A 13,909-nucleotide genomic window follows, 5' to 3' on the forward strand; every position below is an offset into this window, starting at 1 on the left:
CTTGTGCCTACCAAGTAACATTTATATGTTACAGAAAGATAATCCAGGCCATACATTGAAGTATAAGCATTGCTTTTTTTCTTTTTTCTTTTTCTTTTTTTTTTTTTGTTTTGTTTTGTTTTTTTTTCCTCACATTTAGGGTCATTGTAGTATTATTGAATCTTTCCTTTTCACTGTGATAAATAACACCACTAGTAACAAGTTGAATGTGCAGCTGTTGCCATAAATGGGTCACTATATTGCTACTAGGAAAATATGACAGACTTAAAAGTTGAGGGTGGAGAAACACAAAATAAAATATCAGATGATTCCAAAGGCTTTTGCAATGTTGGCCACTCTTTCAAACACCATATGTTCAATATCATCTGTACCCACAAAAATTTCTGATATTTCAAAAGCTGTCTGCAAGCTTTGCAGCACAGATGCTGTACTTTCCCTTGGTATTGCCATGGAAATGGATACGTTTAGAGGCAGAGTAGCAGCTCAAAATCTCAGCAAACTGGGATAGTCTTTTCCCTTTCCCTCCTTACTCTTTCCCAGTCAAGAATTGGAATTTGTTCTCCTGCTGCTGAACCTGTAGCAAAAGAGATGTATCTCCTTGATATCTTCTTGACAAGGACAAAGACAGACCTGATCATGCTGCCCATCAAATCTCAAAACCTCATGAGTTAATCATAGAACTGTCATGAAATATTTAACTTGCAGTCCACAGAGCTTATTCATTATCCCAGAAACAGTTGGACAAAGAGGTTACTATTCATGTGGTTGAATTTTGGGACAGTCCTGTGCTGTTATAATTTACTTTATAAATAAATTCTGTGTAATCAGTGCTACACGACGATGGCAAATAGGTAGTAGCAACCTTGGTAGCACAATTTGTAAAAGCACATCTTCCAATAGTAATGAAGTGCATGCACGTATGAAGAAGAAAACTTTGCGGTGAAGGGAAGATGTCAGGGAGTTAATGAACGCTTTTCCAATTCAAGTAAAAAGACAGTAATTCTAGACATGGATGATAAACAGGTTTCCACAGCAATAAGTAAAGTTATCCCTCTCTTACTCTTTCATCACCTGAACTCTGCAAAACTGCAAGTGGCACAGGAGGTTTATATGGTAATATATGTAAGAAAAATCCTGACTGAGCAATCTGCCCTGAGTGGAGTCATAAATGCTCTGTTGCTGTGTAGTCTGCCATAATAATTCAACATTTTTCTTCACAGTTATGACTGTTCCTTTAGCAATGCAATAATTTTTTATTCCATCATAAATGCAGTTTTGATAAGGCAGAATACTGAAAGTGTATTCATATTTATTCTGTATCTTACAAGCTCTATTGGAATTATTTTGGTTTTAGATTTGTCTCTTGCTCATGTATCCCAGAGCTTTTTTTATGGCACCAAACTTAGAAGTGACTTTTTCCTTGGGTTTCTTTCTGCTTTATGCCACTCACCACTGTCATCACAATTGAGCATGAATGGCTATGAACCCCCCCACCCCATCCCACATGGCTCAAAATGCCTTAAAAATGAGAAGAATCTTTATGAGTTGTTTACAACTGGGAAAACAGAAAACAAAAAGGAAATATTAAGCCTGTGGTCATGGAGTGAATGATAGGGTTTGGAATAAAACTCTAATTTTTCAAACCAGCAAGAAGACTTAAAGACTTCAGGGCTGTGTTGTGTAGACAGCCACCGTGCTGGAGCTGGTGTGGGCACTTGTGGCAGGGCAGGCTTTCATCAGCATTAGATCTCCTCCCTAATCCACAATCCCTGTGTTTGACCCACTATTGGATAACAAACACTGTAACTCATCTCCCATGCCTTGCCCAGTCATATGAATTTTACAAAGAAATGCTTACACTATGAAAAATATTTGCAGAGCTGGCTACAGAAAAGCATTAAAATATGCTAGGTAAAATAGAGGGATAAATATGGGGGTAAAAAGGAAATGAAATTAAATGGTTAGGAGAAGGTTATTTTTTGGAAAGAAATTGAGATGTTTTATTTACATTTGTTATTGTTAGACTGTTATTTATTGTGTCACAGTTAGTCTTGGCCAGCATAGGTATCTATACATACTTCATGCCTGGAACTGAGAACACCAGTGCCCCTCTCTGTGATGATTTAAGGTCTGCCAATGTTTGCCTTCATGCATGAACACACTTAGCAAAAAATGGGCTATCTGGAAGAGGATGTTTAATCTCAGTTGAGATATTACCTTTGGGAAAGCAGAAAAGAAAAGGGATGGCCCAGCTGTGTCAGATCTGATAGGGACATGGAAGAAAATAATGGAGGGTGTCTTTATTCAGGGCTTTCTCACAAAGGCATATATTATAAACTAACAGTAATAATAACAAAAAGAGAGAGGGATATTGGTCCAAAACAAGAGGGAGCAATGGAAGAGGAAACAGTCCAGTGCTTTCCACTTGAATCCTGCTATGGGCAGGACTCATAAGAAGTTTATCTTTGGTCATTAACTTTTATGAAGTGCTGATTTCCCTTTTGGCTTTCCCCGTCCATCAGCCCTGCAGCGAGGGCTGCCGTTCTCATTCAGCTGAGCCAAGCAATTGCTCAGTGTGATCCTCCAGTACAACATTTTCTCACTACCAACCTCTCCCCTCTACCTAATAGCTCTGAGACAGCCGTGCTCTGTCTGACTGAACGGCCACTAATGGCCCAACTGCTCTCAGCAAGACTTAGCACGTCTGTGTGCCAAGACTTTAAATGTTGCTGTTGTGTTCAGCACTCCTTGGGTATACAGTGAAGTGGAAAGGAGCACAAAGCAGCTGGGTGCTCTCAAAGACACCCTTCTTTCCCTTCCTTGTGTATGTACCTTCTCTGCTGGCTGTAAATCACCTGAGGCTTGTGTATGCAGCACTCTGAAAAGTGCAAGGCAGGGCTGGGTGGAGGTCCCTATGGCCATTTAGAACGGTTACTGTGTTGGTTTTCAGAAAACAAAACAGTTCTGAGATGAGAAAACTCTGACCATCCCTTGTTAGGTGTTTTCTGCTCTTCACAGAAGAGCACAGGTGGGTCTGAAGCCTAAGTTGTAGTAGTATAAATCACAATTTCCTTCATAACCTCAACATTTTTCCACAATCCACACAATTTAAAGTATCAGACCGAAAAAGCTTCATGCTATGTGTTTTAAAAACAGTCAGGGAAAGAAAAGGATATCCCTGTGAAGGGGCTTTGACACGCCTCCTAAATGACTAAGGAATAGGGAAACAAAATTACATGTTAGTAGTAGTCAAGGGATTCTATTAAAAAAAGGCAAACAAAACAAAACAAAATTTCCCCCAAACTAAAATCCCCAGAAAATGGCAGTCATCTGATGACTGGTGGAGGGAATGTGGATCTATGTGTGGAAACTTGTATTCCCAAACTGGTCATGCAAGGAAAAGGTCCAAGGAAAACAAACATTCCTAGAAAGGAAGTCTGTGGTTGTTCAAAGTACCTTTATATCCTTAAATGACTCTTAGACTGTCACCAGATCTTTAATTGTCTTTGTGTCTGCAGACCAGGAGGTTTAAAATCACACTTGCATGGAGAACAGAACGATAATGGGTAGAAGCAGAATAGGAGTTGAAAATAAGGCAGACATCCTTATTTTGTGCAGCCATTCTGTGCAGAGTGCACAGAAGTGCTGCTAATATCCAGCAACTAAAAACAAAACTTTGAACAATTTTCTCTCAGGGAAACAGTCAGTAGTTTTTCATCAAACATTGTAAAGAAACACAGATTAAAAATAGGTTGAGCAAATAGAGAGATAGTTTTATAAAAAGGCATTTTTATTTAAGTGTCTGCCCTAGAACAAACTGGGAGAAACAAGAGGAGGATGTGTTTTCATACTACAGAAATCAACTGAAACCCATGGAAGAGATTAGGTTTTTAAAGATTTAAATACATGTCATCTCTCATACATTTTTGTCTCAAAGAAACCCAAAGGAAACACTTTAATTAGGTATTCTTTTTCAGATTCTCCTTCTTAAATAAGAAAGTCTCCCTTTTTAGACAGTACTATTTTTGCATCTTAAGTGATAAATTGGTTTCTGCTGCCTGAATCCTAAATCTCTGCACTGAAAATCCAGATTTGTTTTGGGTTTTATGAATTCAAGAAATAAGTAAAGAAAAAAAGTAGTGCATTAAGACTTAAATAAACTAAATACTTTTTCCAGCAATCCATTATATGGAGCCATTTGTGATATTTAAGACATAATATTAGCCATTTTATACTCATTCCTCACCATTTGAGTGTGTCATTTCTGGGTCACTTAATGGCTAGATGTCACTGTATATGATCATCACATCATCCTCACTTTTCCCCTTGAACAGTGCTGTGCCCCTGTCTGTTTGCACACAGTAGCACAGTGTATGAAATGCAGCAGTAAATATTCCTTTCTTTCTGAGAAGATATTTCTCCAGTCTGTACCAGTCTGATTCTTAGGAAGGAAATAATTAATCTCGTGCTTCTACTGAAGACCACAGTGGCCCCGTCCGGAAAAGGAGGCTCTGCTGTCACCCACCTCATCAGGAAACTCAGCACCTCTTTTTTTCCTCTTTGCAGCACTGTTCTTACACAAAGGACAAACTTCCCAGACACTCACTATCAAGGAGCAGCAACCACACAAGTCCTTTCCTGAGAAATCTGGCAACAGATTTTTGGAACAGAGAAGGAAGCCAGTGATGCTAATAATCCTCCAGCAGCAGACAGAAGCTGATATTTTAATAAACATTGCCTTTTAATATTAACTTTTTCCCTCTCATGTTAAGAGAATTGTTTATATATAATAAGGGAAAAAAACAATTCCCATGTTGCAAAAAACAATTTCCTTCTGTGGGTCATCGGAGCTGAAAATTAACCAAGCTGGCTGCCTCAGGGGATTTATTGAACTTCAAGTGCCCATGACTTATTCCATGATTACAAAAAGCAGAATAACTTTCAAATTTGCTACATGAGAGACTGAAACAAGGTCCTCAATGCTGTTGCATGCTGGAGAGAGGAAAAATGGAAAGACCATATCAACTCTAGCACAAAACATGGCCCTGTTTTACTTCCCTAGCATGCAGTGCCCACTGGAGCCAGTGGAAAAAGGCTTTAAAAATTATATCTGATTTAAAGAGGAGGGATTTAAAAGTAGCTGTACATGCACTTCACAAGGCTCACCATCAGAAAACAAATGAACTCTTTGTGCATTGAGTGTAGTGGATGCAGAAACAAAGATGTTAAGAAGTGGTTTTCTGAATACATAAAGGCCAAAATGTGTGGCAGGACTCTTTCACCCTGATTCTGTTGAGGATGGAAGAGGAAGATCATTGTTGCAAGGAGAGTGCAGATTGAATAATACTCTGGGAGCATTTCCAAATATAATGCTAAAAAGTTCTCACAAACAAGGAATGCTCTGAGCACCACACCCTTCCCTACCGTCCCTGAGACAGCCACTGAAGAGTTAATGCTGCTTCTGCCCTCCCAACGTGGGTAATTGGAATAAAAGGTTGCAGCTGTAGGCCCTTTTTAACTATCTCCAGTCCTAGATGAAATGCAAACGATGTCTTTGTAAGCTGGGGCTGTGCTTTGTTAGTGCTTGTACAGCTCTTTGTCCTTAGGGGTTACACAAATATCTGTTTTATTTGTTGCAGTCAGTAAAACCTGGATTTACTCCTGACTAAGGACTTATTGTGATGTCATAAACACATATTTAGCCTTGGCTTTTGCAAATATTCAAGTGGATGCTATGTGTTGTGCATTGTAGTATAATGTTAACTTTTGCAGAAGTAGCTATAGTTGTGAAATAATAACTATTGCTTTTATTTTTGTAGCTAACTGGCAGTAATTAAAATATATCAGACACATGAAGTATGCCTATACTTCTATGTGAAGTAGCTGATGTTGATTTAGAGTACTTGAGGTTAACTTGCAATAACTGAAGTAACTAAACAGTCTGCATGGTCAGGGAACATCTGAGGAATGGGTGTGAGGAGGACCCCTGCTACTGACACTTGGACTGTCACCTGCTGAAACCATGGAGCAGGGGCTCTTCTGGGGAGGTGACACACGTCTCTCAAAACCACAACCAAGACTGCTGCACAGGCTCTAAAAAAATGGATCAGAGCAGGAGCTGTGCTAAGAATTTCCTAAAACTGGTAAACAAGTTAAAAAAATGTTTGAATATGTGTTTTTGACATATTTTCGTTTGTGAATGTGTTTTTGACTGGTGCAATAGAAAGAAGGGTTGCTGTTGTTAGCTGGGGTACCTCTGGCTACAGCTACACACCCAGTGCTGTGACTTTTGCTTTATTGATTTTGTCCCCTATTGTCCTTTCTTAAATTTCTAGAAATTCAGCCGAGGAGTGGGCTTCATTTCTCACTTGTGATGATGGTCTTCAGCTGCTTGGGAGCTGCAGGTGGATTCTGCAAGTACCTCCTAACAGTTCATAGCTCTGCAAGCCATAGATGGAACACTGCAACACCTCATGTCCACCCCAGGTACTGGAAATGTGGGGCACATCTACAAGAGAGTGGGAGAGTGCTGCAGCTTGAAAACAGGACAAATTAGGGAATAAGAGCCCATACTTCTCAGCAGGGGGAGGTGTCTGATGACCAATGCCTGTTGCTTCTCTTGTGAATATATCTGTAGCTGCTCACACATGAGATGGTCCCTGTAAAAATTTTGAAGTCTCAAAAACTGGTAAAAAGGATAATGGAGGCTAAGGCTGCTTTCTTCCAGTCCTTGTTCTACCAGTCTTATTTCATTTGTTGACTCCTTACTGAAAAAGCTGGAAGAGTTAAGTGAAAAAAAAAATTGAGGGTAACAAAAGAATGATATTCTTCTTCAAGAATAAATATGAAAAAGAATGGCTGATATTTTATTCACTTTTTATGCATTTTTGTCTTTCTGGGAGAATCATGAAGATTGATTACTCACAATCAGTTCTTAAGGGAATTAATAAGTAATTAGTAGCATGATACCCATCTGTTTCTGTATTTCATGCCTGCATGACACAGGCAGACCTCTGCAGTGGTGCCCTGCATTCCACAACAGTGAATTTGGATTTTCTGGCCCTGGAGAAGTGGGGTCGGTGGGGGAAGGTGCTGATAATGTCCCTGGCCTGGTCAGGTGTGGGAGCTCGTGGGTGGCTGCAGTTCCATAACTGGCTTTGGGAGCGCAGGTGAAGGTGGCTCCCTTCAAAAGAGGTTCGAGTGATTCCTCTTCTGTGTAGTCACAGCTGTAAAGTGATTTGGCTTTCCTGTGCAGCCCTGGACTTTCTCAAATAAAATAGAGAGGGCAATGGAACATTTACAGGGTAGGAAGAGATGTTAGTGGTAATGGTCTGAGTTTCTCTCCTTTTCCTTTTTTTTTTTAAGTGTTCTTGATTGCTAAACTGTTGTGCTTGATAGAGGGAGGGGAAGAATTTACTTCCTGCTCCTTCTGCTAGAAAGAATTCAGAGGAAAGGGAAGGGAGTTGGGAGCAGGGAGTCAAATCTTCTGTCTAGTGAAGGTGGTAGTTTGCATGATTGTGGATTTCATCTATAAAAGATTGTCCAAGGTTGATGGGAAGGACTGAAGGAAAAAAGGAAGAGGTGTTAGAACTGAAGTATCATCTTTCTCACTTCAGCCCAGTTAGTGAATCCACTGAAAATCTGACTTTTAACTTTACCTTCTCTACTGTGTCTTTATTTTGAAAATCTCACCTCTAATAGAAGATTTGATACAGTTTGCTAATGGTTGATCCAATGGGATTGCTCCTTCACGTAGTCAGGTCTCTCACACACCAGTCTGCACTGAACACTCCAACTTTGGGAACAGCATTCCCCAGAAAGCAGTCTGGCTTCGTCTGAAGACATTAGGAGTTGTCTACTCATTCTCTGAGTAATCTCATTTCTAACCTAAATAAGATCTGTAGAATTAGCTATGGAAGATACTGTGCATATGGTATTAGTAAGAGAACCCAGTTTCTGTGCAATTTCAGAGTAAAATGCAAAGTAGTCAGTGTGAAGAGTAGACTGGAAAAAATAATTAAATGAAATTAAGATTCAGGTCTAGCTTTTTCCACACTTATTTCAAAGTCTGTTGTCATAGCTACTGCAGCATAAGGCTGGCTTACTTTGTTCACTTTTTCTTTAAAGACACGTTCACCTTTTTAAGATAATTGAAGTAACTAAGCAAATACCTGGAGAGAAAAAAAATCAAAGCTGTCCTTTGCACAACCATAATTTTATCGTGATTTATTATTTGGATTGGGGATGTTCAGCCTTTATCAGGTAGGAGCCTTTTGTTCCTCAGGCCCTAAAACCAGAAAATAGTTCAATGAATATTAAAGTACTCTATAGAGCAAAACAGTTGCAAACTTCAAAAGGGTCAAAATTCAGCATGGCTGTGTCCCCTCGGTCTCACTTGCTAACATAAGTTATCTAAATATATTATTATGGCCTCAAAATTTTGGCTTCTAGGAACAAAATAACATTTTTATTTCTGGACTCAGGAGGTACCCAAGGTTTAGACATATCTGAAAACATTAACCTTTTAAATTTGGCTTAAGCTATGGCAGATCCACGGTATTACTTAGCTCTTCATTTATACTGCTCATCTTGTATCAATCTTTTACTCTAGAATTAGTTTTTACATCTCAGTATTGGACAATTAAGACGAAGCATTTTGCTTAGGTAAAATTGTGGTCTTTAGATTGGACTGGAAGTTGGAAGTCAGTGCATATTTTATGGCAGGTCAGGTATAATTTCTGTCACCTGTCTGAGTCAGCTGCTGTGCCTGGCCTGTGAGCTTGCTGCTGTACCCTTTGCCTCTCGTGTGGCCCTGCCCCTGTGCATGACTCATTTCTGGACCTTCATTTCAGTTTCCTCACAGCTCAGGGCACTTTGGCCCTTAGCTGAGCTGGATCCTGGCTTACCACATTTGGAGAATTCCCTCTGGCCAAGAACTGCTTTTTATGAACAATATGTCAAATAATAGGCACTGGCAGAAATCTTATCTATCATTGATCTGACAGATGGGTGTCTTATCTCGAGAAAAGATGGAGAAAGGAATGTCTTGCTGTGCAGATAGGGAATATCTGTAAACCCCATGAGTCATCCACAACTTGATAGCATTGTTTCTGCTTTGCCTAGTGGCAAGTAGTTTTTTCCTTGTCCATTGGTTTTGAATCATCATGTGAATACTTTGAATCATAATTTAGTCAGATTTTTAAATGTTCCTAAATCTATAATTTCATATATGCGGTTTCCTAAAGTCTGCAGTGCCAATAGCTGTTTTATTCCTTTACAGGGAAACCTTTTTCCCATAGAAGTGAGTGAGAAATGAGGAGGAATTAAATGGGGTGTTAATCAGCTGCAAGACAGTCTTCTAGAACTTTCAGCCAGGCAACTCTCTGACAAGAGGCAAAGCACTGATTGTGCAAAATGCTTGAGCTTGCAGATAATCCTGAACCTATGAGATATCATTTGTAAAAACTGAAATCCATGTCATGTTTAGCTTTCTGCTCTCTTTCAACATGGTTATTTTAACTTGTTTGCTGTCCATAGGCTCTCTTGCTGGCTTAGAGATATGTATATACTTCACTGGATCTGGACCTAATTAAGCAAATTCCATCTGGTTTTGCCCCTGGCTTTTCTGGCTATAGTGATGCAGTAATTCATAGGGACTGTATTTTCCCAGTTTTTACTCAGTTCTAAAAATTGAGATTGTTAACTGTGTTTTCTTGTGCACTCTTTCAAGGCACACAGAGTGGCTCTTCACACAATATACAGAGAAATAAATAAACATTTAATGCAGTATTTTACATATGGCAATAGTTACATGTTATATATTGCTAGCTATGAAATTACTGACTACAAGTGAAAGTTCTTTCATTTTCTTAATTATAATGTTCTCCTGTTCTGGAGCTTGGCTCTCCTTAAGCACAATCCTGGAAACAAACACACTGTTGGCTAACTGGCTAGGCTGTGCTTCTGCTATTTTGAGTTTTTTTGTCCATTATAAAGCTGATTATGGCCTGTTGCTCAATATTTTATGTTTTAAAAAGTGAAGATTCCTATGGCAATAACAACGAACATGGGTGGGCTTATGTGTTTTGGTTTAAGGGTTGGTTGCTGAAATGCCTAATTATCAAGCTTTAAGAGAATTGTGTGCTGTACTGGGGCTGGGAGGGGCAACATGCAAATGCAGGTAAGCAAGCATGCAATTCCCCATCGATGTCAAAGTGAAATTTTGTAGAAAAATCAGATTTTGTTGAGCAGTCACTTTTTAAAGAAACTAATTGAGGCATGATTTGATGTAAAACTAAAAATACTGCATGTACACCGGTTCTTTCTTCCTCCTAGACACTTTTTGTGCCTAGCACAGCACGGATGGTTTGGTTTCCCTCACACCTGGCTGCTTGAGGTGTGGAGGGAGATGGATTTAGCAGTGCCTATCCCTACCCCCCTTCACGTTAGGCAACATCTCTTTAGCATTTAAAGAGCTGTTTCAGCTTTTCCTGAGCTCCCTTTGGCTGGCTGGAAGGCTTTCGTGGCAGACTGAGCTGGAATGTGACTGAGAGGCCACGCTGTGCTCCCAGGAGGATGGGGTAATGGCAACCCAGCCCACCCAGAGGGCAGCTCCATGTAAACCACTTGTACAGCACAAAATAAAATGCTTTCCCCTCACCTGCACTTGGGGCTGTGGCAGTGCATGCTTGACTGGCGCAGATGACACTGGGAGGGAAGACAGCTGTGCACCAGGGGCCCCCAAGGCACAGCACAAGCAGCCTCCTCTCTTTCTGCCAGCAGGCAGGGCCAGGCCATAGTCAGCAACACTGGTGTACTGCAAGTGTCTTAATTCAGCATGCCATACCAACTTGCACTTCACAAAAACTCTAATTTCACTGAAAAAGCTTTGAAGTAATGAGAAATTTTGCTTCTGAGCTGTCTCTGTGTTGCTATGATGTTAATATAGCCAGATATAAAAAACTGCCAGGCAGCTGATCAGATCTGGAAATACAAATTTTGGATCTGTCTCCCTTTTCTTTCTCTGATGAGCCAGTGTCCCCCATTGCTTCTCCAAAAAGGCTCCTAGGAACATCTCCTCCAGCAGATTGGTCCATGAGAGGAAGAAATCCCTTTTGAGAGTGAAGATCTTATTAGGGATATGATACTAGGATAGATTTCTATCTCATCTTTTCCCTCTCCAGCATAATGAGATGCCTAGAGAAAATTTGGGCTGCAGCATCATGGTCAATGTTTTGCTCCAGCTGTCCTTTAAGCAAAATAGAATTGCTGCACTAGCTTCTGTGCCCTGTCTGATTTAGTGGAACTAAAACTGCTTGGTTTTATGAGAATAAATGAGTAGTTTGGAGTAGATTTGGAAGGAGCAAGACAAAGCTGTCTTTGCTAGTAACAGAACTGGATGAAACATGCTGTATTTGAAATTTTAGATGATTCCTGGAGTTCTGGCAATGTCACTTTATGCAATTGGACTGTCAGATCTGTAGATATTGAAGGTTTAATATTTCATTTGATTATTTAGCTTTAAAAAACAACCTACCTCCCAACGAACATGACTTTTCTTTGGTAGCAAACACTCACTTTTTAGCTTCTTTTTACTCACTTTGAAAGCTCAGTCATGGTCTACCATTTATGAAGAAAATACTTAGTTGGCCCAGATAGGAGGGGGACTCTAAAAAAATCTATCAAGTACAAAGAAGGAGGAACAAGGAGATTTCAAACTCTTTTTAAAATATCCCATTGAAACTAGAAAAATCATAAGTTCAGAGTCTTAAACTGAGATTATATTTCTGTTTTGGAACTTTTATTAAGATGTTGAAAACAAAATATCTTCATGTAACTGGCTGGAACTGGTTTTTATAAACTGCTGTGACCTCTTGGAGGAGGAAAAAGGTGAGAAATTTAGTTACACATATCAGTGGCAAATCTACCAGAAAAGCAATATCAGTCCTCATGAAGGTGGTTAATGATGAACTTTTACAGAGTAAAACTCAAATTTTCTGGTTAATTGATGAAAAAAACTCAGCTTTTATCTGAGGTGTTCTGAATGACCACTTGGCAAACATCCCTGAGAGCACAGAGTGTAGACTGGTGGTTTAGGTGCATAAACAGCAACAGCTCAGCAAATGCTCCTTGGGTTTTTTCAGCAATAAAATATTTGGGTGGTTTTATGTGGGATATTTTTTAGGTAAAGTGACTTGTTCTGTCACAGAAATATCCCAGTAGGTGCTCATCAATTTTAAGAGATATTTCTAACTTTATTAATATTTTGTGCGGTTGTTCCCCACATATTCAAATTCTTTTTCTAAATGACATGTCTCATCCTTTTCATTTTTAATCCTTTAATATTTTGTCGAGGCATTGTGTTTTGACCTTGTGCCCCCATTAAACACGGAGAGCAATTATCACAGGTGGGAATCCTCAGCTCCTGTGATCCCTGAGCAGCCTAAAGCAGTTGTTCAGGATCATTGCTCGTGTCTCTTTCATTTGCATGTGTAAGCACACCTCCTTTCTCGAACAGAGCCATAGTGCTCCATCTGTAACTCGGCACAGACCACCCCTCTGTGTCCCCAAGCTGATTTCTCTTCAGCGGTTCTCACCTGAAGGTGCCCAAGGGTGGGGACTGCAGGCAATCCAGTGAGCCATCTCAATGACATAAATTCCATATCACGTTACTCAGGTGTGTGCCAGCCCCTGCACTGGCATTTTTCTTCTCTAACAGATAAAGAGGCGTCACAGCTTGGGCACTCTCTAGGTGGGCAGTGAGTAGTATGGATGACACAGAATTCTGTAGGAAGGTTGTAACAAAAGTCAGCTTAGATCATCCTAGCCTCTGTTAATTTCTAGTGCTGGCAGGTATCTAAATCAAAAGTGTGGTATGCGGAGGAAAAGGAGACTCTGGCATTCCCATAAATGAGGCAAAGAAGGGCAGGCTGTGGATGTTGAACCAAAAGCACTGCAGAGAACAGAGCTATGCAGAAGGAGCCCATCCTGAGGCAGCTGGGTAGGCTTCTGAAAAAATCTGCTCAGTTTCTAAACTAATTGGAAGGGTGGAAAAGGGTAGATACAGAACATGGGTGCTTTGTGGCAGTCTCATGTGAACAGGAGAAAAGCAGGTAAGTTGTTGATTACTTGAGCTTATTTTTTCTTTTTAAAGAATAATAGCTTCCCAGAAAATCAATTTTCCCAAGGAAGCTGCCAAGGGATATCCAAGACAACAAATAAGTGTACAGCCATAAAAATATGTTTTGCAGGTAGAATTAGTACACTGGGGGATGGGATCTTAATGGGAAATTTAACATTAGGAAAAAACTCATCGGAGTAGCAGAAGAAAATATGTGAAGAAAGCAGATATAAAGAAGTTCTATAAAAAGCAGTTTGGACATAGATGGTAATCCCAAAGACCTGCAAATAGGAAACCAACCAACCTCAGTGCACCCCACTGCTGCTGGGTGTAGGGAAAGCCAGGTGTGTTGTTCAGGCAAGCTCAAAGAGATAAAAAATAAAAAAAATAAATTTCTTACTGGTCTGTAAAATTCTCAGCTAATGTCAAGGCAAAAGTAAACTTCATGGCAGAGGTGAAAGAGAGGGAAAAATCAGCTTGTAGCACAAATATCTGTTTGAGATGTGGTAGAGAAGCTGTTTCCTCTGCACAGCAGGGAACAGCACTGATATGCACAAGGGAAAATGTCACCAGCTAGGTGCTGTGTTGCACACACATCACAAAAAAAGGCAGTGGGAGATAAAAACCCCATGATTTTTCTAAATGTGTGTTTACTTAGGGTAGTCTGCTTGCCCACTGCAAAAGCTTCAAGCACAAAGCTGACTCTCATTAGGAGTAATGCCAAAAGTGATGGATGATAATGAAATGAAGGAATTTTTGCCAGGTGATGTGTGGCTATTTTAAGAAATG

The sequence above is a fragment of the Anomalospiza imberbis genome, chromosome 8 (genome assembly GCF_031753505.1).
Source record: "Anomalospiza imberbis isolate Cuckoo-Finch-1a 21T00152 chromosome 8, ASM3175350v1, whole genome shotgun sequence".
NCBI classification, from domain to species: domain Eukaryota; kingdom Metazoa; phylum Chordata; class Aves; order Passeriformes; family Viduidae; genus Anomalospiza; species Anomalospiza imberbis.